This window comes from Takifugu flavidus, chromosome 14 (genome assembly GCF_003711565.1).
Source record: "Takifugu flavidus isolate HTHZ2018 chromosome 14, ASM371156v2, whole genome shotgun sequence".
Classification (NCBI taxonomy): Eukaryota; Metazoa; Chordata; class Actinopteri; order Tetraodontiformes; family Tetraodontidae; genus Takifugu; species Takifugu flavidus.
The window spans coordinates 13,797,413-13,813,169 of NC_079533.1; the positions used below are offsets into that span (position 1 = coordinate 13,797,413).

The window sequence follows — 15,757 nt, forward strand, 5'->3', positions numbered from 1 at the left end:
CAATATTTACCCACTCCATACGAGGAACCCAACGCCATGGCAACGGCTGTTTGAGTCTGAACCCGTCAGATCTGTGGGATTGTTTATTTGCAAATGTTGGTGTTTTAGGCTAAAGTGCAGACGTGAGAAAAAAGTGAACTGTTTTGAATATAGAAGTAATACTTTTATGATTTTATGAGGTTTTCTTTATTGGTGTGTGGTTAATACATGTAAAATACAAGCTCGCAACGACCTCTGACCTATGAAAAATCAATAATTTATCTCTTTCGTAATGCAAATATTAACTGGGTGTCAGAGATATTGTTTTTACAATAAAATCATGACGGAAGGTCAGACTTTTAACCCTAATATGGCCTGTGACCATATTAGGGCATGTGTGTAACGCATCCATCAGAATGCACATCCACACACTCGTATGTATTTATATAACCTATTTCTTCATCCTCCTCCTCATCATCATCGTGCCGCGTATGATCTCAGCTGTGATGGTGGCTCGTCTTCCTCGTCTTTTCCCGACCTGGCGAGGTCACTTCTCCCCTGTTCATGACCCATTTACGACGCTCGCCTCCAGGAGTCATGTCGGCTCGCCACAAGCCTCATGTTGCAATCTAATCTAAAAGGCTGCTGGTGATAAATAAGATATGCAAACCAAGATGAAATCAAACTGCGGCTCTCAGGACGTTTAAAGAGTATTTATTGAACGCGTTGGAACAAAAGGTGCCCATGGGCAGAACAACCACAAAAGTGGAACTTTTCACATAATGAGAGTGAGAAGAACAAATATTTTTAGAGTGACAGCAGCGCGGCCAACGTGAAGGCCTGGAGAGCCGGGAAGGGCCAGGAGGGATGAGTACAGACGCTGTTATGATGTGTTCAGAGGTGTGAGTTTACACGGGGAGCAGAAAGGGGGTGTTTTGATTGCATACGGGATAAAACGCCTGGAAATTCCTTCTGACTGTGTTGAAAACAAATTCATAAATGGAAAAATCTACAAATATGCCCTTTTAAAATAGCCTGAACAGTAGCGGGAGGCATCTGCCCATGCACATCCTACCCAGCCAACACTCAAATTGAATTAAAAATTGTTTCCATGGCGACAAAGACACATCATTTTACTGCATTGGCATGCGTGATGGCTCAGGCATAGAGAGCTACAATAAGGAGTCCACCAATAGGATTTTAGGCATGTAGCCCCGCCCCCTAAAGTGTGTGGCGCTGTGCGTTCATTAGAAGTGACAGGTGCACAAAAGGAGCAGATGGACAATCGGATGATCCCTCAGGAACATCGAAGCGCTTTTAACATCACGGAAATACCGTAAAGATTCACCGGCCCGTGTTTCTAACATCTCCGTAGCTGCGGCGGCGTTTTTTTCAGGATGAAGAAGGAAAAAAGTCAATAACTACTCGCAATCATCCCGCCTGCTTTGATGGCGTCCTCGCCACAGACAGCAGGTCTCGGGTGACAAACACAGACGCAGGCTCGGATCATGAGCAGCAATCTCATCAGTCATCTCGAGCACTTTGGCGTGCACGAAGTTTGCCGTCACCAGTTAGCGGGCTCAGAGGTTTCCACGACAGCATTTACAGGTGCTAACAGCAGAGGGTGAATAGATGCTGGGGAAGTCCGTGTCTGAAGATTTCTGCTGGCCCAGAATTGCAACGTTATAATTATTACATGTGACCATCAGTCACACAATCACGTTCCACAGATCCGGTGGAGAATCCCCAGTTTTCAAGCATCATCAGCAGCACTTTGTTCCTGCTCACGGCACTCCGTGATCACTGTAAGCCACGCTACAACACTGTGTGCGTGCGTGTGTGTGTGTGTGTGGGGGGGCTCTTTAAATCTTAACGTTTGATGTGTTTGTGACGATCCGAAGCTTCATCCAACATTTATCAACATCTCAGAGTGCTCTGAGGTAGTGCTTATACCCTTTAAATAAGTCATCGGTCTGTGGAAACTGGGCACAAATGCACAAGTTGGCCTTTAAAAAACGCAACCGCGCAGACCGTCCGACATTTGTTGGCACGTCTCCCAACTTTCACCTGATACTGTCGGCTCAGATCGACCTGTGGCTTGAAAAAGCTGAAACTTAGCATGTAAGAACTGGAGCGTGCTCACACACCCACACACACACACACACCACACACACACACACACACACACACACACACACACACACACACACACACGCCACAAGCCATTAAATGGTCGCCTCCCCTGCTGACTTTAAGTAAGTGCTCAACAGCTGCTTTATGGCTGCAGGTGAATACGCTCAGAACACGTTAGCGTGCCGCGGTCGTTTTCTGCAAATCATTTAAAAACAAAATGCATCCTGGGAGGTTTTTTTTAGCCAGCGGCTGCTTTATCAAACATTCCCTGTCTGCTTCTTTGAACTGCAGAGACGCTCCTGCCGACATCCCGGTAAAGCATGCAACACCCACGCTGGAGACATCTGGAGACATCTGTAACAGAAATGCCGATGGATCATCTTATCCATCGAGGTTGAGTAAATATAGACTGGTGTGAAATCGGTTAGGAAAATAGGAGGAACCAAAGCAATAATGTGAGATTTGAGGCCTTCCCAAAATCGTACCACGCAGCCCTTTGGCCGCACAGATGACTTGAAATATCTCAAGTGAACGCCTGTATTTTCAGAGCTGCGATGATGAGACCAGGATAACTGCTGTAACCGGAGCGCCGTGGAGCAGGGATCTGAGCCTACAGACGCCGACCGCGATGACATCATGTCATCCGATCTTGAGAAGGAGATCCCAGAGGCAGGATCCTCTGATGTAGCAGGTCAAACCTGAAGCGTCCTCCTATGTGCTGGTTCCACTTCAAAGGTTTCCTCGTGTCTTTATCTGCACATTTAATGACATTAAAGTCCACAAAAAAAGACCAAAGGTCTCGATTGGAGGTTTTACCTGTTGCTGGGTTAGTTGCTACTTATTTTTAATGGGAAATGAGTTTCAACCCTTTTTCCAGAAGGGCTTTTACAAGAAAAAGGGTTCCAGACTCGAGCATGTTTATCCACTTGAGCTTTGAAGGATGTGGGTTCGCTCTAAAAATCAAAGGGGTCAGTGGGATAAAGGCCACCCCCTGGTCAAGGCTCCATCCAAACTCCCAGACTCAACCAACGCTCAGAAATAACAACAAAGATTTGACCCAAGTTATAAATCAACCACAATTATCACAAGAAATAAGCTAAAGAGGACAGTAAAGTTCACTCATGGATTAACAGTGAAGACAGATGTGTCTTCAGGCTGCAAAATGTCAGATATTTTGGGATCAGAGAAAGTACTTTTTGTCAGTTTGGCCTATTAATTTTGGTAAAATGCTCGTATATGAGAGCTAATACCAGAGTCATTAAAAATGCCCTTCCCCTTGGGGTGAATATCAGTTGCTAATTAAAAACCCTTCCCCTCTTTTCGCCATGAAAGGTCAGACCGCATCGTGTGCGCCGGGGAAATGTTGGTTGGGTCGTGGCGCTTTCCTCCATCATCCTCCCCATTGGTGAGAAGCGAAGACAGGAAGTAAAGCCGCAGCGCATCTCTTTTGTACCAGCTCCTCGATGGAACTGGGATTTGGTGCGTTCAGGAGCAGCTGACATTCGATCAGCAGTGCACTCGCGGCGTCGCTGAGCTGAAAACTCAATAGATGGAGTCAGACGTGTTGCTTTGGTGGTGCGCAGATGAAGGCGGGAAGGTAAATAAACAAGTGAAATGTCAGCACTCCGACATCTCAGAGGCTTTTGCTGCACTCCCTTTTGCACTAGCGAACAAGCCAACAGCTAAATTTGGCCGTCTTGTTCTTGTTTTCCGCACTCATCTGCAGGCGGAGGCTCCATTAGCCCCTCCGAGGGGGCACTTTTTAGACAACGCTGTCACTTGCGTGCGACTACAGACACAACACGTTCAATTCCACGAGGTATGCATTATTCAGAGTAAGTGCTGATTTTTATTTGTCCTCGGCCTGCTAAGAACGTCGGGCTTTCACGTGTCCAGTGACATGTGATTTGATTACATACCCGACCGTGCGCGATATCTCAGCCCGTCGTCGTATAGAGGCTCCTTTAAAGTGTTTTGGGGACTCTGTTGAACTGCCTAAATGACCTCAGCAGTCATTTAGAAGAAGCGGCGTAAACAACATGCGGGTATGAGGGCCTCCGGCTTCTGAACATCAGGCTCAAAATGGCCGCCATCACGAAGGAAACCTTTTGAAATTGGCTTTTCCTGCCATATCTAAAAGAGTCATCACTCATGTTTGTTTGTGCCCTCTGTGTGGATCATTATTGGCCTTTAAGCAGCAACAAACTGTCTGGTTCAGGTCAGGGTCAGGACTTGGGTTTTGATAATGATGCTGTAGCTCAGAATAACACAAAGAATCAGTCATGTGACTTGATTCTGGAAGGCTTCCAGGCCCTCCAAGCACTTTGATCAGGGCAGCGTCTGGCCTGCATCATGGATTGATGCCTTTTTCATTTCTAATTTATTCGGAAGAAAAAAACCCGTCAGCGTGGCTCAGCCGAGCTTTGTAAAACTCAGAGATGATCAATCGAAAATGCAAAAATAAGGTTGTCACGGTAATTGCTCCGGCGCAGTGACACTGTGACGAGGCTGACAGCCGACAGCGTCTGCAGAGATACGGCTCTAATGGGGGCTTAGCATCAATGACAGGCACAACCTAAACAATTTCATGTCCACACTCTCAGAAATAAAGAGGCTCATAACAACCATGTGAGACAGTCGGACCTTTTATGGTGGTTTATGGTCCCATCAAAGGTTCCACCCACGGGTCAACCTCTGATTGGAGCTCACAAATAATTTGATTTAAAAGAAAAAACATCTTGCATGTTGGTAACGTTCGTCTCAGATTCTGCCTGACGGCAACGAAACGAAAGTCATCAAAAACAAAAGAACAAAAGACGTAACGATCAATATATTTGGAGTGCACCATCTAGTCAGAGAAATGGAACTCTGGATGACAGAACATCTAACTACAGTTAGCAAATACGCAAAAAAAAACCAAGATAATAATTTAGAATGATTAAAGAACTTTAAAGATGGAATAATCATAAATAAATAATGGTGGGCAACATGGTTCCTGGTGATCACCTCAGGGACCCAGCTCACGGAAGAGTTCTACAGACCTCAGACAAATGGTTCTGAGTGGATCCCTCATTTGTTAGTATGTAGCAGCTCTGAATCCTCTGTAGATCCGACTCACTTTCAGATGCCTGATAGCGGTTGTCACAGCTCAGTGGAGAACATGGCTCAGAGCTGCTCAGCAAAAAAGACGGAAAAGACGCAAGCGCCGTGGTCATCGTAGCCCTGGGACAAGAGAGGTGTCATTGTCAACACGAGAGCTGAGCGGCACCGCCAGACGGAGCAGCCCGCACGGCTGCAGATGTTCGCTGGCGGCTCCGTGGAAAAAAATCTAACGCTCATCATGAGATGTTGGAGTGCGAAAACACTGCGTTTTAAATATTTTAAACATCTCTTTACGATGAGGCTGTGTGTCCCCACAAACTCTGTCTTTTTGTTGAAATAACTCCTAATCGGGTCACTGACATCATTAAAGAGACAAATCTAATCCAGCGGCCAGGAGAAGCTTTTCCTTCTGACGTTTGGGTGAGTTTGACTCTGAAATCTCAGTCGTGTTTTGACTCTTTGGACTGGATTCTCCCGCTTCGTGCTGAGCTCAATTACAGCGGTGCAACGGGGCCCGTTGGTGTCTGCAGCGGATCAGAAACGGGGCTTTTGTGAGTCTCGTGCAGGACTTCCTCCTGAAAGGGTTGAGAGATTTGCTCCAGTCTCCCTCGGGCGATTCTGAGCTGCTGCTGTGTGATTTGAGTAGCAGAGCTGCACTGCCTCATCCTGCAGGCACCTTTTTAAAGCATCCTTGACAACCAGGTATGAGCCAGAGATGCAGGTGAGAGCAGGACGAGACGCAGCCGAATGAACTCTAAATTCACCTGCTGCAAACTGCAGCCGCAGCCTCGCTCTGTCGCGATGGGACGCCGTCCACAGTGTCCAGGTTTCCTGGAAGTGAAGCGCATTAATCTGCGTTTAATTTAACCCTGAAGTGACACCGAACACAGGGCGAAATACACCGACAACAGCGGTAATTAAGCTAATTGACCCACTTTCATCGATGTCCTGATGTGGTTTTAACTGCACCGTAAAGACCTTTAGAGGCTGATTTTAATCACATCACAGTGATGAATCACCCGCAAACACTGATAAACCGACAAGTAGCTGCAGTAAGGTAATTATGTACAAATCTATCATTTAAGGAACAACAGGAAGTGGAGGGGAAAATGGGATGGTGGAGGAATTCTGACTGCCCCTCTTCTGGAGGCTTCCAGTTGGCTGGAGCAGCTGTCCATCACAGTAGGGGCGGGACTTGGATTCTGGACAAATTCCTCCACTATCCATCAGCGTTGGAGCTGGGAGGTTATTTTATTTTTACTTTAAGATTCTGACCACAACAAGAGGGCAGAAAAAAAGTAAAATCCATTTAAAAGTTCGGGTTTTTGCAGGGTTTTGATGGCAGAAATCAATACTCTGTGAGAGGGGATCCATATTAATTCATCAGTAACAGTTCTGAACACCTATCCTCCTTTCATCAGGGCAGAGCAGGTATTACACAGGCTTCAAACATCGGAGGACAACAAAATTACACCAGCGAACGGCTCAACAGAACTGCCAGGGAGAGGACCATCAGAGTTTGAAACGAACAACAAGAAAAATCTATATACTATGATAATGCCGCCATATAAAGTTACAGGTTTCTGGTCATAATGAGCAGTGGGAGTGGGACAAAAACAGCTCCCCGTGTAAAGGAGAACTCAAACCGCAGTATCTGATGTGTCTAATCAATCCATTCAATGTGGGATGAATGGAGTGGTCGATGCTAGTCAACCGCAGATGAAATCAGCGCCGTCAAATGGAACCCTCCTCTCCACGTAAGAGTCTCTCGATGGGCCGAGCTGCCGTTCAGGTCATCGCAGAATAAGCCTCCCTTAATCCCCACACACAAAACAGTTTTTTTTCCCCTGTCTTACTCAGACTCAAACAGGGCGTCGGCGCTGGGAAGACATCCGCTCTGAGGACAATTATTCTAAGTAGTTTTCCCATCAGCCAGAGCCGTGAGCGAAGACCCTCGGGTGAGCCGGAACCTTTCTGCGGAGGCAGTGGGGGAAATGGACACTGTCCAATTTACTTGATAAGGCGAGTGGAGCTCAGACCTGCCCGCAGATGCAGAAGGGAGGAAAACCGGGGCCTCGCTGCAACCTTGTCACAGACACTTTCAAGCAATTACGATAATATCTGAGGGAGGTCTGAGGGGAACCGAACAAGTTCAGGATGACTGTCGGCGTTCAGCAGGTGAGCGGGGGAGCGCCTGGTTTCCCATCGCAGCCACGCTGTTCTTCAGAGCAAAAGACACAAGAACCGAGCCTCTCCTCACGATGCCCGGTGTAGGTGATTAAATTTCGAGATGTTTTCTGTGGAGGTGGCGTCAGGGCTTCTGACGGTCTCGGCTTTCCGTCCCGAGAGGAATTTCTGTTTCAAATTGGACGGCGCGGAGTAAAACTAGCTCACTCGGGGGATCCTCTCCCACACAGGCGCCGGTGTACAAAGAAATGCCATCCCTCTCTGGGGAAGCACGCGCTGGAGTAATAATGCTTCAGCATTGAAATGATGGAAACCACAGAGGAGCGACCCGCAGCTTCCAGTTCAGCCAGATGAGCCGAGAATGAGAACGCACAAATGATCCCAAGGTTACGCTCACATCAAAGGAATCGCCACGAACGATAATTTGCGACTGTAAATGAGCGTTGAAATGACGGCCGCTAACGCAACGATGCGGGATTCGATGAAAACTACAGGAGATTCAGCCCTGAAGGATGTTCAGCAGCAAAGTTTTATGTTTATGTAGCTTTGTGAGTTGGCAAATGTTAAGATTATTATCAGTCATTGAGGTTATCTGGACACGCAGTTTGTGTCATGGACGCAGGTTTAATGTGAAAAAGATGAAATGTTCATCGCGTCTTTGTTAAGAAAAAAAAGACCCTTTCAGCTCAGGAATTCTTTGCAAATACAAGAAAAAAAAGAAGGTTGAGATACCTGAGAGACGTCCTCAGGATACCTGTAGCTGGTCTACGTCTATTATCGGCGTTTCATTGAATGTTCCTGAATGTTAAACCAACTTTCCTGATGCGGCTGTTGGCACACAGGAGGAGCAATAAACTGGCCGGGCCCATCCAGCCTGCTGTCTCTATGGCACTCTTTCAAGAAGTGCATCTCAAAGAAAGCTCACTCTGTGAGAAGATCAATACGCTGGACGGGTCATGTTGCATACGGGGTAAAGGAGCACGAAGAAGCGGCCCAGCATGCGGAGCCACGCCAGCCCATCCATCTCTGATTCAGCCGTCTCCTGCCTCTCCTATGATCGATTTTCAAAACAGCGTTGGTAATCCGAGGCAAACACAACTCCTCCGACACGGCACTGGCAGCGACGCCCTGAATGATGTCAATTATCTCGCAACAAATGACAGCAATACACCCGAGAGAAGCTCTGAGCAATCCGACACATCCTTACCTTGCAGATTCAAGCCTTTCAAATGCAAATCTACCTGCGATTCCCCGAGGCGCCACAATTCCTGCCTGAGCTCCAAGTGTACATCAAATTGGTAGACGGAGAGGAAGAGACATCCCTCAAGACAGATCATGAATATGCAGACTTAAGTAGCCGAAAACCTGCCCAGGGTAGAGAGAGACGGCTTGACTGCGAGGCGACAGTCGCAGCAGCCTCCGCACAGCAGCGCAGATGGGAACTTTTGTTCTTAACGGATTTCCACGTGGGGTTTCCACAAAAACAGGAGGCACAATGCTGTATTGGGATTTGAAAGACGTGATAAACAGGATTCAAACTCCCATCCAGCTGTCTGGCAGCACGCCGGCCTGTTGTCTGGTACAACGTCTGCACACATGGGCCTTCGGTTGTTACAAAAGCCTCTTCAAGGTCTGATTGTTGAGTCGTGAGTTAAAGCAGCAGATGTGAAGATCCGCCGACCATTCTCCAGCTCAGATGTTTGTCTGGTTATCCTGCTGCTAGAGTCAGGAACTGGGAGCTGTGGTGCAGAAACTTCTTTCATATGGAAGCTTAAACAAGTGAAACTGTACCAATGTATGTATACCAATGAGCTGGTGCCATTCTGGACCTTAGTCTGGACTCCTCAGTGAGAAACAAACCTCTTCCGTGTCCCTGACATCAACTTCATCTGTGATTTATCTACTCCTGAGCACTGGGTTACCACTGGCCTCCTCCCTGGGGAAATCTCTCCCCTCCAAACCCTTATTGCTTCAAGGAATTCAGCCACATCACGTGGTCAGGATGTCCTTCGTTTTGGTCACTGCACAAAGAAGGCTGCATTGCTAATCCTGAGCACAGCCGCCTCCATCCCATGATTCTACACCGGCAGAAGAAACGCGTGGAGCCGCAATCAGGATTCCACAGATGTTCCTGAGCCTGAAACAAGCTGTCAGGCTCCTGAAAAGGAGAATTTATTATTCACCATCGCACCCATCTGAGGTGTGACCTTGAGCAGAAGTGTTAGCTTTCTTTTTTGCTGTGAAAGGTAGTAGTTGATTCCTCCGCTGAATTACCAGACGTGCCACTTCCTGACAAACGCATCAAACCAGGCAACAACTGACTGAAGGCAAATGTTATTTAGAACAGAGAGACTCTAAACAGCGTTTAGCCCCTCGCTGGCATCTCTGCCACGCTGCTCCGCGTGATTGGGATGCCGGACCGAGGGGAGGGTGCATGAAAGAAAATAGCTGGCCTTGAAAGCCCAGAGTTACTAAGTGGACAGCAGCACAACACGCAGAGCAACCGCAGCAGCCAATTAGCCATCTGGAGCTGAACCTGCATCGCGTTATATGTTGGCTGAACCAACATTCTCCACACCTTTCACCCAACCTCACCCAGACCTGGTTCCAGCGCGTCTGATGAGGAGTCTGCATGTCCTCGCATCACATGGTCAGACAGACGTGAAGAACGCTCCACTCCTCAGTTACACCAGTCCTCAAACGTAATTGATTACGTAATGACGGAGTCGATACTGGTGCTGCTGCGGTCGGACGTTCAGGGACGATCCACATTAGCTGGTGTGTTTAAGACCCAATGATTTGAACCACTTGTCTTGCAGCTTGCTGGAGGGTTGCAGGAACGCCCCTCAGACAGGCAGACGATGCTTCTCCAGGCTGACGGGCTGTCATTGATGCCCAGCTGGTCTTCCTCTCTGTGCACAGGAATCGGATTACCCAGATGCATGGCCGCTTGATGCAGTGAGGATGAGGAGGAGACTGATGCCTCACAACCCCTCAGGTCAACAGACTCAGGCGGGTTAGATTTCTTTAAAATTGAGACTCCAGAAAAGTCCTTTTCTCAGGCAACAATCTGAGGTGTTACTGCATCTTGCTGTGCTGAAGGGCAACCTAAGTTGTTTACTTCCTTTACTTCTGCCCTCATAATGTTTTTGTCTCTTTTGCTTCACTATTTAAGACTTTATTAAAAGAACTCGCCCGGTGGAGCTCCTGTGGCTACAAACTCACCTGTGATGATGCAACTAGCACAAATACATTATTAAACTGCCTGTTTTACACACTAAATCCTGCCCTGTGAAGGTTTAATCATCCTTTGGGGGGGTCAGCGCACTGGGATGTGGATTAAAAGATGAATAATTACAATATTATACACTATAAACATGCTTTTATCACAAAGTATTTAATTTTTTAAAGGGACAGTTTCAGTTGAATATGGTGTCCCTCAAGGTACAATTCTAACCCCTATTTTCTTTTAATTTTTTATTCATTGCATCAAGAGGAGCCATGTACGATGCTGTATGCATGTACGACCCCCCTAAAAGCATAAACAAATGTCAATATGAGAATGCGAGCAATTCTAATTTTAATTAGCGCTGAGCAAATGAGCTTTAGCTGCATTAAAAACTGGAGTCGAGGGTGATGAAGATGAAGATGGCAGCTGTGTCCAATAGCTGGAGATGCTTTTGTGTTTCATGGTTAGTGTGGCTCTTTCACTATTGACTGTAGGCCTTCAACCTACAGTCGGATGGCCGGAAGCAGGATTTCCATCGGCTTTATCGTACTGTTAACCTTCCGGCAACGTGAACACAAAAAGGCTGTTTTGTTATGAAAGAATGGCACCGCATTCGTCTGCAGCTCAAATCAATCCCCTCTTTCTCCTCCTGTGAAATGCAAGCCCAACAGACGCATTTGGCCGCCATAATTACACACAAAGACAAAAGCTAAATGTTGCCATTGATTTATTGATGTCAAAAATGCTATATGCAGCCATCGAGGCGGTGTCTCTTCCTGCTGCCATCTGTGCATCAATTTGCTTCCATATGGACGCTGCTTTGAGCACCACTCAATTTAGATGTTCCAGCTCGCTGTCAGTCAGCCATGGTAACAGAAATGTAATTCAATAGAAGCTGTACAGTCAGGAACACGAGGCAACTTCTCCTCTGTGGCTCCGCTAAAGCTTTTTTTTTTTTGAATGTCTGAAACAAAGAAGCCTGACCCCATTCAAACAGGTAAGAATAGAAATACCCGCTCATTCCTTCACCTACGCATTCACAGGCTCACAAATTTGGAATTTGATTTAAATTCAAAGCCTTTTCTTGGATTCGTCGCTCGGTTGATGTACCTGCAGGAAATGCCTGAAGGTTTTCGCTAACAATCAACACACAGGTTAACAAGTAGCACATTTTCCTCTACCTCTGTGTCGCATTTGCCTAAATAAAACCACAGGGCAGGCTTTAGAATCCAATGTGCCTTCGAAATGGCAGCGTTGCTTATGGTGGGCTCCTGCCTCATTCATGATTCATGACCCAGCCAATGAAATGCAAGTCCATCTTTCTAAAGGACAGAAAACTCACCACTAGTTGCGGTGCGTCTGTTAATGTGTTTGAAGCTATTTTCAGTGTCCTAACATCAAGATACCTGCAGAAGACACTCTGGAGGACCGTGAAGCTTGACCGGGCAGGAGAGAGATGCAGTCGAAACAAATATTTCAGTTAATATTTTACCAGTCATACCAGTAAGTGCTGAGTACTCTTGCTCTGGTTCAAATGGTTAGACCAAGCATGTCCCGAGGCAGCGATTTTGTCGTTAAAAATTGTCTGAAAAGGCACGCAAACAATCAGAGGTAGGCTGTGAAACAACATCCCTGCTCTTCCTCGGAGCCAAACACCCCCCAAGATTCTACCCTAGAAAACTGGACAAAACACATCGCAGCAGATTCATTGCGTTGCCTTGATGGGCAACAAAATTATTCCAAAAAGGGGCAAAATTGGAGGCAAATTACAAAATACAGAATGAAAACATATCATGGGAGCAGCTGCTGTATTAGAGAGGGTTCCAGGCCACTTCGGCTAACAACTGCACCATTTCGGCAACAATTCCAGGCCTCCATTTTGGCCACTTATGTGGGTTTTTCTGCACAGGGGCAACTGGGAGTGTGTCCAGCAATGTTTGTGGGGACAAAGAGCATCTTTGCTTAGTGGCTAAACCTAAACAGAGCGTCCAGCAAACACCTCGTGTTGATATTGGAACAGGTCAACAGACAGCCAACTAATCAGTGACAACTTATTGCATTAAAATGGAGGAGAATTCAGTGTTCCGGGGAATTTAGTAGATAGCGGCAACTGGTCATTCCTCAGGGAGTGTCCATGAAGCCAAGTGACTATTTGGCAGCACAGTAAATGAGCAGAGGCTCAGCCAGCCAGCATTCGGTGCTGAAATGTTAGGATGGTTGTTCATGGACGGCAGACTGGCACTCAGGTGAACATCTCCTTCTGTCGCCACAGTAACGAGTGGCTGAAACACCGCAGAAGCAGCCTGTTTCAGCCGGATGTGTGGAGTTTAATCCATCATACTTTCAGGGTTTGGATTCTTGGAAATGACAAGGGAAGAGGGTTGTTTACCGCACAGGCCAGCTGTCCTCTCAATTTGCTTCTTTTAGTCCTTAAAATCACCTGAAATAGCTTTAATTTTTTATATATCACAAATGGACAGTCACCCCCCGCCCCATCCTCCAGGTATCGGCGATACAGTCCTCACGTGGCTCAATTCACAAAAGCAACAGGGACACGGGTTCAAAAGTACCAAGGCGGGGGTGCCGGGGACTCGACCCGCGCAGGACTCTGGGATGACTGTGTGCTGCCTGTCAGAGTCGATGGCCGTCAGCGGGGACGGCCTCTCGTTCATCTCCTCCGCTTTATTTAGCTTCCCAAGCTGAGGCAGAGGGACGGAAAAGGCCGGCCGCTCATCTGCCTCTTAACTGGAGGCGAAATCGGTCGGCTCATTTGGCAGAGCAAGGAGGCAATTAGAGCGGCCGGGTGAGGAGACAGACGAGGAAGAGCAAGCGAACAAGTGGAGGACAAAGAGCAGTAGAAAAGGGTGGAGGCCAGAGAGAACTGGAGCGCAGTGATTTAAATGGGGCCCGGGGAAGTACATTAAGATGGGGTTGACATGGGAACAGGTCGGAGGGTATTTGAGGCAGGCGAGGGGAGGTGAAAGCGGGGGTGATTACAAGCTCAGTGTGACAGGAGATGATACACTCTTTCCTCCGACTTTTGTCTTTTTCTCACTTCACTGGGCTGCATTAGGGAGACATTTTAACTGTGTCACCCAAAAATAGTGGGTAAATTTGAGGATTTGTCATAGCCGTCGTCTGAAAGTGTCTCGTTCCGTCCAGCACACCGTCTGAATGTCTGATCTCTCCCGGGCCGCCCCGAACGCTAACCTTTGCTGTCAGTTTTCCACCATCGACTGCCAACAACGTCCAACCGGCATTCTTAAAAAGACGCCGATGAACCACCCGAGGGAGCTCCAAAAGGAAGCCTTTAAAAAGATTTTTTTTTAAAAACCTCTTACGGCTCAAACGAAATGTAGATTTCCCGCATCTCACAATTTCAACTAAGAGAGCTGGAATTGATATTGATCTTTCCATTTGACTGTGGATAAGACAGTAAAGAGCAAAGCCAGAAGAAAAATGTTGCGCTGCTTCTCCAAACGAGCTCACAGCAGCTTTCAGACCTCCGACCAGCTTCTCCAGCCTTCGGACAACTGTTTAACATAATTCCTGGATTCTGGAAGTCCATCCGACAGTGACAATATGAGAATATGAGCAAAGTCGTGATCTGTGTGTGTGTGTATGAGAGAGAGAGAGAGAGAGAGATAGAGAGACATTTGCAGACTCAATTATACAAACTGAAGTGTTTCTACAACCCGGAGCTGAACTTCACGGCAGGAAAACGTGGCCGACCAAAAAAGCCTCATTATTCATGTCTCCCAGAGCCAAATGAACACTTTGGAATGTTGCTTCAAAGAGAGAAAGATTTAGCTGTGGTGTCAGAACAACTGTGTTTACAGCGGCGGCAGGGACGAGGACGGGGGAGGCGAGGATTGGCGCCCGGCCGCGCCGTGGGTCAAAGAAGATTAGCTGCACGGTGTCATGAATCTTTCCCAGTCGTGTTTTCTCCATGTCTGTCTGGATCATCTAGCTGCTCCTGACTCAGATGTGATAAAAGTCTGTGTGGTGAGACGCCAAATCTGGGCAGCAGCGGCGTCGGAGTGTCACCTCGCTGTCACCTCTGTTTAACTCTGGTGGGTAAACTAGGTGGTGCCACCTGGTTTTTCGGAATCATCTGCTGCCGTCTGGACTCCAGCAAATTGACCAGAAGCACTTAAGCTAAATGGGAAAACACATTTCTCTAATTCCAGAGTGCGAGTTCGAGTCCGAACCACACAAACACCAAAAACACCTGGTGATTCAGGATATCCAGACATAATCTTCCTTTACAATTCTACAAAATCTGGAATTCCAACGCCTGCAGGGAGGGAGGTAAGGTGGCAGAAGTGGCCGTAACCAACGGTGTTGATTGAAGAGACGGCAAGTCATTAGACCGGAAAATACCAGCCAGGGCAGGAGATGATAAATCTCCAACTGGGATGTGAAAGTCTGCAAAAATCAGCCAAGGCCAGACCTGTAAACGCTGGGGGTTTAGTGAAGGTCTGAATTCTTAATGTGCCAAAAATGTGAGTAATATACACCTAAAATAGCTGGAGCACACACACACACACACACACACACATGGACTCCTTCTGGATCTGCTTCTTATTCCACTCAGTGTTCAGGAAGCCATGTCGATATTAACCGTGACAGTGACAAGGGCAGCGAGGCGCCGCACTTATCCCAAGCATGAAAAACACAAAGGTAGCGAGCCGAAAGAACATCCCGACGCCATTCGCCATCATCGCGGGCCCGGCCTGGGGTCAGCTGAGTGCCTCTGCGGCGGCAACGGCCCGACTGTTACCTCTGACAGCCACATGGTGTAATTCAGCGCCCCAGAGGGCGTCGACAGCACATCGTGGTCATCGCCGTGGCGACAAAAGCTACATTTGGGGTGAAGATTCAGCTTCTCCTGGGAACACGCTTCCATTGTTCCAGGTGCTGCTGGGCGGGAGGTGCTGACAGCAGCTTTGTCTCCAGAATATGTGAGAAGAGAGGCGTGTAAGCAAAGTGCCCCGAAATAGCCTACTTAACCGCCGCTTTAGCCCTGTGAAGGATAACTGAGCACATTAGCTGATCTGTTGAGCTAACCTGCGGGAGAGAAGAGCCAACCCCTCTGAAGGTGCAGTCAGAAACACCTTTATGTAC

General features: G+C 47.5%; 1 protein-coding gene and 1 long non-coding RNA gene across 3 annotated transcripts in view; one reads left to right on the forward strand and one right to left on the reverse strand.

The window, feature by feature from the left end:
• The window catches only part of tmem132e (transmembrane protein 132E), a 188,506-nt gene that overhangs the window by 42,491 nt on the left and 130,258 nt on the right, over positions 1-15,757 (reverse strand). The gene's annotated exons all lie outside the window — the stretch shown is intronic.
• Positions 1,232-2,907, forward strand: LOC130538017 (uncharacterized). Its single transcript, XR_008953746.1, has 4 exons — positions 1,232-1,587; positions 1,710-1,784; positions 2,404-2,567; positions 2,660-2,907. It is a non-coding gene; the product is annotated as an uncharacterized LOC130538017 (long non-coding RNA).